Here is an 11,308-nt window from a genome sequence, read left to right as displayed (position 1 = left end):
AGAGAGACAGAGAGAGAGAGAGAGAGAGAGAGAGAGAAAGAAAGAGAGTTCTTATCATCTACTTTCTAATGCATATTGTGTGCTCTTGGAGTTGAGCACAGAGACTTGCACATGTAAACCAGTCCTGTACACCTAGGAACATTTTCTGATCAGTATTTTCTCTTCTTTATGCAGTTCTTAAATTATCTTTAAGAGAGTGTAGGGCATGGACCTACCATGAAATCTTGGACCTAAAGGTACATTTTAATACAAAGCTTACATATCACTTACAGATGACTCTAGTAGGAAGTACATTAAGTTCAGAATCATTCAATCAGAAACCCTTAATGTATATACCCCATTCTAACTGCCTTCACTTAACCTCATGTTTGGACCACTGTTCCTAGCTGGAGATTCCTGTTTATCTCCCAGAATAAAAGGGAGGCTCCATGCTCAAGTGGAACAGCAGATTCAAGGTGGGACTGTTGGGTGACATTACCGTGAACACCAGGGACTGCCCCACAGAGGCAGGTAGTGGCCCTTTCTTTCCTCCTGGGGAATCATTAGCTACATTGTCCTGAGCAGAGAAGGATCCTCTCATTCTAGCAGATGTTCTGGATGACACAAGGAATGTGAATAGATTATGAAATCACTTTACCACATTTCTTTCTGAGGCAGAGACCCTTGAGACCCTTGGCTCAGGAGTAACAGTTCCAGATAGCAAGGTGAGGTCAGTGTGGGCCCTGTGTTGACCTATGAATAGTTATTTATGTTAATCACCAAATCTTTAAAACTTACAGCATGTGAGAGAAAAGTCTCCCAGGAGTCTCAGCTAAAACTAATCAGTGAGTTTTTAAGAACAAGAACAAGTAGGAAATTTAAATTCATGTGATTGCTACAAATAAAGCAAGACACTGTCACTAGATCACCTTTGTGTAAGGGCCCTGACGACATACACAACTTAAGATGTGAAGTGCTCAGCTAGCATTGTGTCTCATCACCTCTGAAGCATGGTCCACAAACAATGGCAACAAACCTTCTCTTCCTCAGAGTTCAAAGTTACCTTTACTGTTAGTGATAGTTTCCAAAGTTAACTAACCTCTACTGGATAGACAGGTTTGACTAACCTTCTCTGTGCTTCCCCCAACCATGTACAGATGGTACATCCCTCTGCACATGAGGCCTGTTCCTCTCAGGCCTGCTGTTCTCCTTCCCAGATTAGAAACTGGATACCTTTCAAGCCTACATTCTTAAGTCATCTATCAACTTTGGGTACATGATAAGCACAACATGACATTGGGTGCCAAATAACACTTTCCTACCTGACAATGAATATGATCCAGGGGTACCAAACATGGAAACTGGTCAGGTAAGGTCAGGTAACCCCCATACTATCTCCATGTGGAGATGAAGATTGACACACCTTCCCAAGCAGACTTTCTCAGCTGTCTCAGCCCACACAGCAGTCCTTTGCTGAGCTTCCTTACTCCCAGTGACTGATGAGAGTACATGAGAAGATGCCTGATTTCTGGAAAGCCCTGGGCCCCATGACCCACAGTAGCAGCAGCTTCTGATCACAGGTGATTTCAGGAACTGAAAATGCCTAATGTTCCTGTGTTGATTTGAATATGCTCAGCCCAGGAAGTGGGACTATTTGCAGATGAGCCCTCATTGGATAGGTGTAGCCTTGATTGAGGAAGTGTGTCACTGTTGATGTGACCCTTATGTTTCTTGTCCTAGCTGCATGAAAATCAGTTTTCTAGTAGCGGCCTTCAGATGATGATGTAGAACACCCAGCTCCTCCTGTACCATGTCTGCCTAGATGCTGCCATGCTCCCACCTTGATGATAATGAACCAAACTGCTGAACTTGTAAGCCAAACCCAAAGCAGTGTTCTTCTTATAAGATTTGCATTGGTCATGGTGTCTGTTAATAGCAGGAAAACACTAAGAAAGTCACTTTCTACCACAGATTACGAGGTTAATTGAGTGATGTCATCACCTGAGGAGACATGGCCTCTTATTAAGGTTCTAATCTCCTAAGTAATTGCAGGCTCTCTTCTGGCCTAGGCATTGGCTATTATATTAATCTTCCCAGTGTCTTCTTCTCTGTAAACTATACATTTTGCATTTCTATTTGCCCCATTTGCTCTTTTTCATTGAAGTCCTATAACCTCAGTATAACAGAGGCCATACTGGGCTCTCTTCAAATTTTCATCGAAGAAATTTGTTTATTACTTTTTAATTTAGCCTCAGGTAGGTTTTTACGATGTGGGCTGAAGGAAGCCACATTTTTGTAAAAGCATCATACAAATTATCCCAGGCCAGTTACAAATATTATTGCCTTCTGAATCCCCTTTTCCTGGGCTTCCACATTCTGGATAGGTCTTGGCACTCCTGACTCCCAAGCTCCTGCCAGTATACCCCATTAAACTCTTCTTAGAGCACTGGGCCACTTCTAGTTCAAAGTTCTGAATTCTTGCATATTTTCCAAAACAAGTAACAAGCACAAACTGGCATGGTCAGGTATCACAGAGCAAGAGTCCGCTCTATTACATCCCCTTCTGCATTAGTTACCTTAGTATTTCTGTGACAGAAATGCCATGAGCACAGCAAACTATAAAACATGTAGGCGATTAGTGATCCTATTTCACAGACCACCTGTTACCATAGGTTAAGTTCCATGACTACAGGGCACAGTGGAAGGAGCAGGAAGCAGAGGACTCACATCTGGAATCACAAGTACAAAGCAGAGAGTGCACAGGGAGTGGTGCAGAGCACTAAAACCTCAAAGCCCAGCCCCACTGGCATTCTTTCTCCAGCAAGGGCACACCTCCTGAATCTTCCCAAACAGAGTCAGCAACTGGGAAAGGAGTACTCAAATGCCCGAGACAGTGGAGGATAGCTCATGCAAAATGTCATGATGATTCAGGAATTCGAATCAGTAACAGAGAGAACCTTCACTCTGGGTCAATGTGTGTTGATGCAGAGCCAGCAAGCTGCTCTCCCTCCTCTTGAACATAAGATGTGGATTAAGTACAAATGTAAACAAGCATCTGCATGGAAAATCAACAGCCCTGTTATCTGGTAATACTTATAGGATAAGTCCAGAGGTGCTGGATACTGAAATCACAGAAGAAGCCAACACAAACTCAAACCGTTTAGTCTATAGGAATAAAAATAGCACAGAAGCCAAAATGGGTAACGATATGGAGCAAACGCTCACTCACTCAGCAGATAAAATTACACCTAGCCCTTACTCACAGACCTACTTCATAAACAGTGTACATTCTGCTGGTACCTACTCAACACAATCCTAAATGCTGCAATCAAACCAAATGGTTTCTTACTTTGTTGAGTATGACTTAAAAACACTGAAGTACTCTGAAGGAGGTTAATGGAAACTTCTCAGGGCCTGGGGAAGTTGGCTGAGGGAGTACAGATTAACAAAGCAACACAACCCAATTTCCCCACCAGCAAGCAGAAACCGGCCTGATGTCAGTTGCCAATTCCTGAGGGTTTAAGAGAAGCCTACAGACTGGAAGGACTGAGGTAGGTGAGATTAAAGTACAGTTACACTGATTGCTCACTTGAAGAATGGGTAGAGTAGCAACTGGAAAGTGCTCTGTGTGTGTGTGTGTGTGTGTGTGTGTGTGTGTGTGTGTGTGTGTGTGTATGTGTGTTCCATGAATGTGTTTCTGTGTGAGTGTGGTTGTGTTGTTGCTGTTGTGTGCTTAATTTGAGACAGAGTGTTACCACAAACTGAAGCTGTCCTAAAACTCACCCTGTACACAAGGGTGGTTTGGACAGTAAAGAGACCTTCTCTCTCATCAAAGGGGGATTAATGATGTGTAGCACAAGCTTTGTGTGAATGTAAATTTCAAAATCTGAAGATTTTATAAATCTCCTTTGGCTTGCTTTAACAATGCTGGTGATTATAGCAATACATGGTACACTGAGGACAGAACAGAATATATAGTGTGAGCTTTTGAGATGGTTCAGAGGTGAAAGGAATAGCTGATGATCTGAGTTTAGTTCCAGAGGCACTGTTAATAATCAAACACAAATATAGCCGACTTTTATCCTGTGTAAAAATCAGTCAGGGCATCCAGTCATCTAAAGTCTGGAAGCTTGGGAAGGGAACATAGAAAATGAATATCCTAGTAAGAGCACCATTGGAAGGGGAAGCCCTGGGTCCTGCCTAGACTGAACCCCCAGTGAACTAGATTGTTGGGAGGAGGGCGACAAGGGGGGGAGGATGGGGAGGAGGGAAGGGGATGTTTGCACGGAAACTGGGAAAGGGAATACTGGAAATGTATATAAAAAATACTCAAGTTAATATATATATATATATATACACACACACACACACACACACACACACACACTGAGGTCAACCCTAGATAGGGCATAGAGCAATCCACACATCATGGGATTCAACGGGGCGTTTTATGAAAGAGCTATTTCCCAGGAGCACACCTGTGTGTCAAGGCCTCCCTTCCAGCTAGGCCTTTGGAATCTCCAGTGCTAAACACTGTCTCTTCCTTTGCAGAAGTGAAACATAATAAAAATTCACACTTCACAGTACAAGGAATAGCAGTAATCGCAAAAGGTGTAAATAGAACCGATGAGTACCAGAGTATGTGGATTGATGTTATATGAAATGTGTTTGGATGCCGTGCAGTATCCTCTTCCATGTACCTACATACTGAGCAACGACCCTGTCCAATTTCTCTCTAGACAGAACCATCTGGAATTCACTCACTGAGGGACTTATTCCCTGGAGTGGCAGCTACAGGTAGGACTTGTGCAACCATGTCACGAAGCGAAGAGACAGAGATGCATGGATTAAATGGAGAGAAGCAGATTGGAATGGTGGAGAGGCTAACCTGCCAACAACTCCAAACCCCCAGCAGGATGACAATGGAGAACAGCGAGCAGTTTCCCAGCCAGCCTCACTCTCCATAGCCAGACTTCTTCCAGTCCTTCCATTTTCCCAAGGAAAGAAAAGTTCAAAAAGCAGGGACAGGGAAAGAAAAACTGCTCTACTCCCAGGAGCCAAGGGCAAACCCCCTGGCACCTCCCTGTCTGAGCCCATAAGCAGAGACAGCCCAGTCCTGGGATCATCTCTAGAGGCTCAGGGACCCAGGCAGATGAGCCCTTGAATCACAAAGTGTTCCTCTACAGCATTCTATGGGTGTCAGTCCTGAGTCCCTGAGCCTGAGGTGCTCTGCACAGCTATTCAGAGAAGCCTTCTCCTGATCTCTGTACAAAGATCTCTGTGTTGGATGTCAAAGGAGAGTGTCCACCCAGCATGGGTTGGGGCTCTGGCCCTCTAATCTGTTGGTCCATGTTAACTTCTCCACAGAGAAAGCTTATGAGCTTTGCTGATGCATCCATTAGGCGTTTGGGGGATTCAAACTCAAGTCTCTGACTAGTCCTGCAGCTTTGTCTCAGGTGTTTGATGATAACCTAGAGCCTTTCTGAGGACTTATGAGAACAGTGTCCTCTTGATGGGTCAGTTTAGAAACAGCTTTGTCTTTAAAAAAAGAAAACTATACCATCAGTTTGAGGCTAATCCTTCAGAATTCAAAGATAACGTGACACCCTGAGTGTAGACATGAGGACTTTAAAGCAGGATGCAGAGTAAACATTCAAAACAGAGAACTATGGACAGCTAAACATCTTACAGGGTTTTATTTCTAACAGCCTAAAGTCTTTCCATAGCCCATAGAAGCCACGGTCTCAGAGTCCTTCCCAACCATGTTGACAGGTCCTATTGTGACCTCATGAGGAGCGATTGTGAGGCGGCCCAGCAAACACATATTAAGCTGTTGCCAGGCCTGGAATTCTTTGAGTGCTTTGAGAGGAGGTGTGGAGTGGAGCCCTCTGCGACTTGGTTGTATCTAGTGAGCTGTGTGTGGTTGTGTCGAATTTTACTGTACTGTGTATATGTGTATGTATCAGTGTGTGTAAGAGAGTGTGTGTTGACAGATTGGCCTGTGTGTGAATGCGTGTACACTTTTGCCTGTGTGTTTGTCAGTATATGTAGGAGTGTGTGAGTTTAGAGGTTTGTATATGTGTATGTGTTTGTATGTGTGTATGTCTTCTTGTGCGTATGTGTATCCCTGTGTGTATGTGTGTATGTGTCTGACGTGTGTTTTTCCAGGTTTGCTTGTGTGTAAGTATGCGTGTTTTGTGTGAATCTGGGTGTTTGTAAGAGTTTGTGTGAGTATAAGTTCACTTCTGTGTATTTCTGTGTGTGTGCCTGTGTGTGTGCCTGTGCCTGTGTGAGTGCCTGTGTGTGTGTGTGTGTGTGTGTGTGTGTGTGTGTGTCTGTGTGTGCACGTGCCCATCCCCTTTTGCCCCTTGTATCTATATTACCTGCACCTCAGTGCAAGAGAGTGTAGAGGCCAGAAGTCACCCCGGCTGCTGTTCCTGAGGTAGGTTCTCAACCTTATTTTCAAGACAGGCTCTCTCACTGGCCTGCAGCTGCCCAAGTATCTGGGCTGGCTGACCAGTCGCTCCCAGGCATTTGGTATGCCAACCCCATAATATCAGTTTAAAGGCCTATGTAGATGGCTGGCTGCCTATTTCTTGATTGATTGATTTTTGGATGACTTCAAGAGAAAGAATTAGGTCACATATTGCCTCGCCACTGGCTATTTCCTTATTGGGGTTTTGTTTTTTGTTTTATTTATTTATTTATTTATTATGGATTGCTGGTTTCATTTTTTAGTGGTTTTTATGTTCTCACATGCTATATTACTGCTTTGATTATTTACGGTTCTGCAGTCGGATGATTAACTCTATCTCCATTTTCAATGTCCTGCGGTTTCATCCTTTTACATTATTCCTGTTTCTCTATTTATTGAGTACAAGCAATCATTGGCTTAGACTTGATACAAATTTGCCCTTTGTGACACTTTGACTCTTCGGCCTTTGTTTAAGGTTTACTATTCACTGATATTTAACTGCCTTATTCCTTGTGGTTGGTTAATTTTAATTTTCAGTATTTTGCTCTGGAGAGTTGTGGATTTTTGTGGATCACTAGGTCCTGAAATTCAATGGAGTTTTCCCTTAAGTGTTGGCTTTTTATATTTGTTTGTTTTGTCTTATACTCAGTCTTTCTCCTCTCGTTTCTTTCATCTGTTTTTTTTTTTTCTTCAATGAACATCTATTCATAGTATTGACCATCTTTGGCCGCCCAATCCTATTGTAGTATGACGATTTTTATTTTCATCATTGCCTTTAGTATGTGTGTGCTCTTGGCTTTCTCTTTTGGGGTTGGTTATTTGGGTGGCTTTTACTTATGACTCTTCATATTTTCCCCTTAACTTTTTCATAATTTTGCTCTATTTTTCTAGTCTAGTTTTTACTTTGTCTTTGTTTGTTTGTTTTCTTTTTCTTTTGTTTGTTTCTTTTAGGTACCACAAGTGTAATTTTAGCTCCTATATTGCTCCATCTTTTTCATTATTTGATTCCATTTTTGTTATTTTTAGGTAGCATTAGTACTGATAAAATGCCTACAGAGACTGAGGAGGAGTTACCAACCCCTACACCCGAGCCCAGTATCTCTGAGGAGGGCAACTTCCATTCCCAATACCAAGTATTGGGGACAATTGGGCAAGGGGGCAACGCCAAAGTCCTCCTGGCCCACCACCGGCTCACAGGAACCCCGGTGGCTGTCAAAGTTCTGCGAAAGGACAAGCAGTGGTTCCAGCCAGCCATGATGGAAGCAAACATAATGAGAAAGATCAACCACCCCAACATAGTGTCTCTCATACAAGTTATTGAAAAGGAAACGAGAATATACCTCATAATGGAGCTGGTGGAAGGCCAAGAACTCTACCAGTACATCAGAGAGTCAGGGCACATAGAGGAGGATGAGGCCCGGCAAATATTTGAACAGATATTGTCAGCAGTGAGCTACTGCCATGGAAAGGGGATTGTTCACCGAGACCTCAAACTGGACAATATAATGATTGATAAAAACAAAAAGGTCAAAGTCATCGACTTTGGGCTTAGCACCCAATTTCAACCTGGAAAAATGCTAAACCACCACTGCGGCACGTACTCTTTTGGTTCCCCTGAACTCCTCCTTGGCCATCGGTATGACGGGCCGAAGAATGATATGTGGATTATAGGAGTGGTCTTGTACTGTATGGTAGTGGGAAAGCTCCCATTTGATTCAGTGATCATCCAAGAACTGCAAAGACAAGTAGTGGCAGGGGTATATCCTGCTCCCTGTGGGGTTTCAAAAGAACTGGAGGACCTCCTTAGTAAATTACTGAGGGTAAATCCCAACTTTAGACCAACAGCAAGAAAGGCGATGAAACACCCTTGGTTCAAAGAACACTGGAACGGATTGATAGGTCCCTATGAAGAAATGCTTCCCCTCACACCAGACCCGGCCATTTTGGATGCCATGAAAAGCATTGGATTCCAAGCCTCTGTAGTAAAACACTCTTTAAAACAAAGAAAATATAATGAGGAAATGGCAACTTATTTCTTTCTACAAAAGCAGGCTCTCCAGGGGGATGGCTGCACAGCCCAGGCACAGCAAGTGAGTCCCGTTGTAGCCCCATTTCCTAGCCTTGATCCTGCTGCTGCTTTTAGATTAGAACCAAAGAGGAGTGGAAGCCTGCCAGTCCTTGGCACCTTGCGGGTGTCATCCTCCCATGGTCACGTATCTCACTATGGCCAGAATGCTCATCCAAAAGGAGGCAAAAGATCCACTGTGGCTGGTCGTCTCAGGCCTCTACCGATGACACCTACACAGGACCACTATCACAAATGTGCCGTGAGTGTCCCATGCATTCAAACAACAAGCATCTTCACTGAGAAGAGTAGCAATAAGGAAATCAAAGAAGACAACCCACTCTCCCACAGAGCCCCATTAGAGGATAAGCCCATCCCCAGCAGGGTCCGGCACAGAGGTTTTAAGGGGTGGACCAGGAATATAGCAAATGCCCTGATAAAGCTGTGTTGCTGCATGCCAAGGAGAAAGAAACCTCGCCTGGGGCAGAACAGAATCTCCCCCCAGAAATGAGCCACAGGGAGAGTCCAGAGAACAAGCAGCAGGCATAGCCCAGGTACCTTTGTGCTTTGTCCTTTTCAGTTTGCTCTACGCTGGTCCTTCCTCTGTCTCTGGTTTCCATTTTCCCCACAATTCTTACCTTGTATCTGCTCTAAGTTCTTTATGAGGTTTCCCCAACACCAAGCCTTCTCCCTCTTCTTGATTTCTCCTCTTCCCAGCAGGGACCCAATAGGATTGATGAGTTCCACACTCTACAGAGTTTTCTAGTTGGCCCATCCCTTCAGATGGACTCCAGCTCCCCCTTAGGCCAATAGCTCCCACAAGGTGAGGACAAGAGGTTCATGGGCTCATGGACTCCTCCAGGGGCTACTGATCTTTTCACATGTGGTCATCAATCACAAGTGCTGCAGAACAGAGTCTTATGTTTTCAAATATAACATCCCATTCCATTAAGCCTCAAAACTAATTAACAAGGTTTTTCATTGAATAAGTATCAACAACCTAGTTTGTGGGTTATAGTTGATGGTCAGAATCCTGCATGCATGCATATTGTTTTGCATACTGGTTTTTTTTGTTCCTAAGTCCTAGTGATCTATTGAATTTTATAGGTAGTAGTTCTAAATGGTTTCTTTCAAAGACCTCAACTGAGAAGTAGAAAAAAGAAGTTATAATATAGTAAGGCAAATCAAAGCCCCAAATGGTAAGCTAAGAATTCTACCTCACTGTCTTTTTTGCTTGGAATAAATTCTCTTGTCTCTTTCACAGTGTCATCTGGAAATTCTTTCATGTCCTCAGTATAAACAGTAGGTGATTTCAGACACATGGCAATGGAAAAGACACCAGCAGAAACTACAGCAGCAACAGGAGTAGCAACAATAGCAGAAGCAGCATTAGGCACAGCAGCAGCAGGAGGAGGAGAACGAGGAGGGTAGGAGGAGGAGGAGGAAGAGGAAAGAGGAGGAGAAAGAAGAGGAGGAGGAGGAAGAGAAGGAAGAGGAGGAGAAAGAGGAGGATGAAGAGCAGGGGGAATATTTTGATTCCCTGTCCCCGTGAGAATTGCTGATGACTACTTCTGGACACAGATATCATGCTGAGAACTGTTTATCAAAATGATTTAACAGAATATTAATTTTCATAGAAGACATGTCAATGTTCCTGAGGGCATGCAGCCCTGGAAAAGAGAGCCAGATGGCTGAGGCAAGCAGTGTGGAATGTTCTTACTGAGGAAGACCTTCTCAAAGCTGATGATGTAATAGGCATGAAGGAGCATTTCATGGGAGTCACGGTCCCATGCCCCTGTGTCAGGGCACACAGAGCTCCTAGCCTTGCATCCTGCGTGAGAGGGGACCTGGAATATTCCCTGATCCCCACAGGGTCCTGGATTGCTTGGTTCCCCCTCAATCATGGTCCTCCCTGTGCCCCATGGGGTCCGCAGCTTCTACGGGCTGAATTTATATCAGTGATTAACTGGAGCTGGACCACAACCACACCACAGGCAAGCCCTGGGCACTGAGGACATTAAGAGCAGCAGACAACATCTCCTCCGCTGCTTCTGACTCTGCTCCACAAGCCAAGGCAGCTCCCACACAGCAGGCATCCAGCCTAACTCCCAGCAGGGAGAGTGTGAGATGTCTGTGGATGAGCCCACAGGGACTACAGGATTCTGTGGGAAGACATCTGGTAGCTTCTGGAGCAGCTGCAGCAGCCAGGACACATGAACTACAGTGGAGGTGAGCTATAGGAACAGGTAGCAAAGAGCCTGATCTGGCCAATGCTGATCTGAATCCCTGAGGGCAGGCTGGAATGGTCACTCAGGGCTATTAGAGTGAAGGCCAGCCAAGGGCATACAATGTGTCACTAACATTCTCAAAGTCTTGTCCAGGAAATAAACCACTGGCCTTGACCAGTAAAGTTGAGTCCAGACTCATGGGCTACAGGATAGCAGATTGAACTGAGTCTGAATTCCCATGAGTATGACCTCTGGCTGCTCCCTAGGCTCAGTATAGATGAGCATGAGAAGGCACCATTGCTGTGTTTGCAGGAGTAGCAGAGAGCTCGGAATACATGACCCACTCCTAACCCAGACTGGAGCCACTCTGGGGAGGAGATGGCATCATTTGAGAGATGGGCTTATGCGGGACACTGTGCTCTGGTTTGTGGCACATACAGCTCCTGTCTTTCTTGCTGACAGTTCAGATCCTCAGCTGGCCTCATCACGGACAGTCCCATGAGGAGTGGGTGTTTGGTTCCTGCTTCCCAGTTAGGGCAGGAACAAGCCCAGACGCAGTGA

The 11,308-nt window shown here is 44.6% G+C and overlaps 1 pseudogene across 1 annotated transcript; it reads left to right on the top strand.

Annotated features, from left to right (window-relative positions):
* The first annotated feature begins 7,484 nt into the window (after positions 1 to 7,484).
* Positions 7,485 to 9,914, top strand: LOC134484875 (sperm motility kinase Y-like; annotated as a pseudogene). Its single transcript, XR_015654576.1, has 2 exons — positions 7,485 to 9,073; positions 9,784 to 9,914. The product of XR_015654576.1 is annotated as a sperm motility kinase Y-like, transcript variant X2 (transcript).
* Positions 9,915 to 11,308: the final 1,394 nt, after the last annotated feature.

This window comes from Rattus norvegicus, chromosome 1 (genome assembly GCF_021556685.1).
Source record: "Rattus norvegicus strain SHRSP/BbbUtx chromosome 1, alternate assembly SHRSP_T2T, whole genome shotgun sequence".
NCBI lineage: Eukaryota > Metazoa > Chordata > Mammalia > Rodentia > Muridae > Rattus > Rattus norvegicus.
The sequence above is the reverse complement of the archived record's forward strand: the minus strand, read 5'-3'. Positions and strand labels throughout refer to the sequence as shown.